Here is a 5,982-nt window from a genome sequence, read left to right as displayed (position 1 = left end):
AAACGGTTATAACTGTGCGATAATTAAAAAATAAAGTAGAATCCAATGCTAATCCAACTCTCATAAATTAACCAACTTTGTAAATATTGTACGTCATTAATAACTGCCAATTTAATTATCTCTGTAAGTTTATAAGTGATATAACCATGATTTTTATACTGCTATTTGTTTCTATTACAATAAAATGGTTGTCTATACGCATATAGCTTGTGTTAGTAACACTCCATTTTAACTAAGACCATATTTACTGAATGTATTATGTAATATACAGTTGTAAATTTCAATAAAGTTTTAAAAAAAAAGAAAAAAAAAATGTGTTCATGTACCTCAAACACATAATATGATTTTTTTCATATAATTAACCATTGCATTTGACTTTAAATAGATCAATGAACGTTCCAGACAAATATTATATATATAAAATACATCTATACAGCCTTTCCTTCTTATACAATTTTAAATACTGCGATAACAGATGTAATGACCCATTCACTCGTACGGACATTTAGGAAGCACTGAACAAATCTCTTAATATCAAAATGTCATGTTCGACGTCAGTAACAATATTTACTTACTTTAGGATTATCGGTCTTATTCATTAAACACAAGTATAGTTCAAAAAGAATAGTAACAAAGAGATAAAAAAAAACGGTAAATAGTTACCTTGGCACAAAATTCAAAATTCTTCTCGATTCAAAATTCAGAAAACCATTTCAAATCGATGCCACAGAAGTCTTACAATAATCTGAAAACAATGAAATTCAAACATTACTAAAACAATCATAATTATACACCTATAAAGAAAGTATAAATATGTCGTGCAGCAATATTTATTGTGTATTTTAAAAATTATTATATTGTATGAATATTTTCTATGATAAAAATTAAAAGTTAAATGCTGGTACTAATTGTTTAGGAAAATAGGTAAAGTAAATATTATCTATAAGATAATTAGAGTGACTACCTGTGGTCGTTTATAAATATTTTATAGATGAGATAAAACTCATGAAAATACTTAGAGAAGCGGCAAGTAATACTTACGGAAACATAACAATTCAGATTTAATCGAAAAAATAAACTTGCTGGAAGTTACAAAGTAGATATTGGGGAAAGAAAAAACATTTGAGGCAGGAATATCTGATAAATAAGACTGACTGGCGAGAATACAAAAAAAAAAAAAAAAGGTCAGAGAAAACTCTTGCAGCTGTTGTTCCGAGGGCAAAGAAGAGCTACCTACTGGAAAATAGAGGGGAACTTAATTACCTGAAGTTATTCTGCAGAATATTAAATTCTTTAGGGAAAGTAATAAGTCAAATGCTGAGGGTTTATTAGTGCTTAGAAGGAGAAACTATTATAACAATATTTAAAAAAAATAAATATTTTCCTAGAATTATCAGCATAGTTGTGTGAACAAGCGTAGAGACTGAGAACGCTCAAAATGTAGATAATTTAAGAAATAAAAAGTGTATGAAAAAACGTAACTTCCCAGTAAGCATGGATAAATCAATTCTACTAGGCCTCTGTTTCAAAAATAAAGTACAAATTAATACTATTAGTCTTGTCGATTTAGCTTAATACAATTAAACTGACTTGTACAATAGTAACTTGTACTTCAGTACTTTTAAACTCCTATAATATAACTATTATTTCCCTTAGTTACTTAATGAAAACTAAATTATCTTATAATTCAAGGATTGTTATTTACTAAGTGAGGTTATGTACGTTGGAGTACCGATTTTAATGATTTTTTTTTTTGCAATACTAGGTCGAAAAATATTAGACACGAGTCTACGAGCAAGAGTAAACAAAATGATTTCGGAACTTTTTGTATTTTGGTTTTGCGTGTATTATACACCAAGAGATTTCTTTTTTCGTGCAGAATAAGTCAATAAATTGTTGATCGTATTAAATGATTTTAGATGTATAAATAAATCAATAGATACATGCAGTTCAAGAAAAAAATATATATAGTTTTCCTCGATAGTACAGAAAATTAATGAACGCGGAAGGTGATTACCAGAGATATCATAAAGATGTATAGGTGTAAAATACAATAGGCGTTTTCATGAAAGTAACAAAACTTATAATTAAAAAATATATGTGGTGTTTTTATTAGTTGAGTTATACTTAACTATATTTTTTTTTAAATTATTTTATTGACAATTACAATTGTATTTACTAAAAAAAATTGAATGTAAATTTGATGTTAGGTTATAATGGCATGATACAGGCATGGAGAGAATATACCCATAGCACTATAAATCATTTACATTAGTAGGTTTCGAGGCCATTTTCTTTTCAGGCGCCTCTTTATTTTATTATTGCAAAGAATGGAAGAGGTAGCAAGGTTAAAAACTAGAGGGTTTGAATTGATAGGGAGTTTGTAATAGAAACATTGAAATCTGGTTGTGGAGTAGATCAGTTACATATGGAACATGGAAGGTTTTAATGAGTGATTTTATTTGTAACAAGTAAGAATTGGGATACAAGATGAATTCGAAGGTTTAGTGGAGCCCCAAAGCTCAAGTTATCCCTACAGGATATATTATAGTATGTTGATAAGTCTTTTGTAATGGATTGGACGTTCAGACCGTTCGTCAAGTAAGAGCTGTAATAGTCGGAATCGACGTGCAGTTTCCTGTCTTTTCAGTCTTCTGTGAATATTCCAAGTTACTCATATGCCCAAATGTAGTCCAAGGTAGCAGATATGTTCTAGAGGGATAAAAGCAACATTATTAAAGTATACTGTTGGGCAGTAAGTAAGTTTACGACGATAATTAAAGGTGATTTGATGGGATTATTGGCATTTATATTTATCCTCCGATTTCGGCACCATTCTTCGAGGGTTGTGATTTAGGCCTGGAGAGATTGGGATGCAATCTAAGGGTTATTAATAACTGCAAGCACGCATGTTTCGGCATACGTGGTCAGGATAGTGTTTTATTGGGATTTATTGTGGTGTCAGCTGTAGATGGGACCGAGGATACTATCTTGAGGAATACCAGCAGACTGAGAGAAGTGGGATCAATAGAAGCCATTGTGGTTTACTTTTAATAATCTCTTAGCGAGAAAGTAACGATGATGAGAAATTATGAAGAGAGTAGGAATATACGGAGTTTTTAAAGCAGTCCTGGGTGTCAGACTCGATCAAAAGGCTGCTTTATATCGAAAAAGATTCCCGCGTAGTACATTCCGCGCTCCAAAGAAGAAGAGAACGTCCACCACACGATGACATTGCTGGATAGTGGAGTGGGATGTTCGGAATTCAAACTAGTGATCTGGGATTATATGATTGGTATGTAGGATAGGGTATAGGCGTTTCAAACTGAGTTTTGCGAAGATTTTCCCCATGATCGGTAATAGAGAGACAATAAATTTGTATATAAAACATGCTTTGAACTATAGATTATTCCTAATAATAAATAGTTCAATTATAATAACCTGATGAAACAGTTCGATTAGAGAATGACAAGCCTCAAAGTTCCCTCTGGCACACAGTGTTTAAAAAAACCAGCTTTGTGTATTTTTGTAAAATATATATTGGAATATACAAATAAAAACACTTTTTATTCAATTCAATACTACACTTTTTTATGATTTTGTCCCTTCTCGGAAATTTCAATAATTGTATTTTAAACGACAAACAAACATAAAACAGACATATATACAAAAATTATTTAATGAGGATAAAACGTAAGAACACAACAGCTCAATAAAATTGTAGTAATTGTGAAAAGAGAGAGAATAACGTTTAAGCTTTTAGTCCCAAATCGATGTAATTTATCAAAACATACCGCATAACATTTGTAAATTAATATTTGCCGAGGGGAATTCAAGCCAGAGTTTACTATTGGCCGTAGTCCAGAAGCTTTCATAATTTAGCCGATCCTGCCCTGGAAAGACCAGAGACATGACCCCTGATAAAATAAACACAGACAAACTACTTTTAACTGAACCTGACCAGTAATTTTGTTGAGTATAGAGCCTACAAAAGGCTACAACATGTTCCAAGAACACAAGTATCAATAATTTAATTCACTTGGTTCTAAAGTTTGGTCACCTTTCATTAATCTTTCTTTATTATATCATAACGTTTTTCAACAATAATATTTATTTTTCCGAACTTGTTGAAATGATTTTCATTAGAAGTTTTATCTCTCTATTTGTTTTAAATATATCATTATTGTAATGATATATTTAATATATGACGATAAGGATATTATTTGAAAACGATTTTTTTTATTTATTAAAATTTAAAATTGTATTAAATAAAAATTACATCTAGCAAATGTGAAGTGAATTATATTGCAAAGAATGGAGGATCAACACATTGGCAGCACTCCAATAACAGATCGAGAGTAAGTCTCGAGGCCACCATCTTTTCAGAGGCATAGGCTTGTCAGATACAGAAGCCAAAGAAGGGTTAGAAACTGGTGGTATGGGGAGTTTATCATAAAAGGATTGATATTTGGTTCTGGCCAAATCAGCAACATATGGAACGTTGAGGTCCTTATAGATGATTTATTTGTGACAAAGTAAAAATAGAGAATCTTATGAAGTATTTTGAATAGTGAGGATTGACATAAGAGGAATTCATTGGTTTCAGTGGAGTCTCAAAGCCCAACTCCGTAAGTGCAAATAGGCCTTATTATGGTCATGCGAATAATTAATTAATTAAGTTTATACCGTTTGTATAGTATGTGTTATAACAGTCGTATTCGAGGAGGAATTTCCTGTTAGCCATATGTGAGCATTCCTAGTTAGTTGTTTGTACAGATTAGACCTATGTTTAACAGGAGTAAATGGAGTATTAGTAAAGAATACTGTGGGGGAAGGAGACATAGGTTTACGACAGAATTGTAAGTTTATATGATGGGAATTTATTTTAATTCTCTAGTTTTTAAACGATCAATCACGAGCTGTAAAGGTTGCATTGGAGATTTAGGAATATACCTCATGAGTAATTATTTTTTCAGAAACAGAAAATAACTATCTGCCTGTGCCGGATTCGAACCCGGGTCCTTGGAGATAGTAGCGAAGTGCCTTACCACTTTTTTAATGTAAAAGTTGTTATTTACTTTATAAATATTAGTCTCACATCACTGTTTATTATTATTATCATTTCTTAGATATATTATTTTGGTAATTATTTTTTTACTAATTTTTTTTTTCTAAATTATTTTTGTTAGTTAAAATTATAATAAAATAAGTCTTTATGGGTGTGTTTTTGCATGATATTACATAAGGCCACAATACAATAACCACGTATGGCCGATCCGGTAATATAAAAATAATAGTAGATAAAAGAAAGATATTATTGCTAAACGTAGAAAATTTTAATGATGTATAAAAAAAAAAAAAAAAAGTAAATATAAAGAAAAAGTAATAAAGTATGCCTCATCCATATTAACATTGAACCACATAACGCAACTAGCTCCAACCATTTTCCAGTACTACTAAATTACCCCCTGCTGGAGACAGTTGATGACTAAGAATGGAGAGGTCACCTAGAGCTGCGGGAAGGCATTAATTACCTGTGATGAGTAATTGGTCCAAGTAAGGGATGGGTCGATATTATAATTTCCAGGTTATCGCCAAACCTAAACACAATCAATTAATTCACCATCAAAGCTAACAGGGCCAGATCCAAGACAAACAGCCAGTCAGCACTCTGGCTAAAACTAATCTCTGCCCTCAGCAGTGTCCCCAACTTTACCCGCTGCAATTTAGTCGAGTCTAGTCATTAGGGCTATTGCATTCCCGGAGGTACCAGGGGAATATGGGCGCTTTTATCTATTAATTGGCTAAACATATAACGGATGGATTTGTATTTTTTTTTTTTAATGGGAATTGATTTTTTTAAACTATACTTATTGTGTTCTTGTCAGGTACGAAAGTAATTTAATTATTTATTATAAACAATTTTATTTTGGTAGTTTGTTTTTTGAGTGGGATTCTTTTTCATTATTAAATATCAATCAC

General features: G+C 31.2%; 1 long non-coding RNA gene across 1 annotated transcript in view; it reads right to left on the bottom strand.

The window, feature by feature from the left end:
- Positions 1 to 756, bottom strand: part of LOC136796481 (uncharacterized) — a 231,045-nt gene extending 230,289 nt beyond the window's left edge. The window contains exon 1 of the long non-coding RNA XR_010844194.1: positions 664 to 756. This is a non-coding gene — a long non-coding RNA (uncharacterized lncRNA). The remainder of the gene's footprint in view (positions 1 to 663) is intronic.
- Positions 757 to 5,982: the final 5,226 nt, after the last annotated feature.

Source organism: Halyomorpha halys, unplaced genomic scaffold (assembly GCF_000696795.3).
Source record: "Halyomorpha halys isolate HHAL.00 unplaced genomic scaffold, Hhal_1.1 Scaffold77.1, whole genome shotgun sequence".
Taxonomy (NCBI): Eukaryota; Metazoa; Arthropoda; class Insecta; order Hemiptera; family Pentatomidae; genus Halyomorpha; species Halyomorpha halys.
Note: the sequence above shows the minus strand (reverse complement) of the source record. Positions and strands in the feature narration are given on the sequence as shown.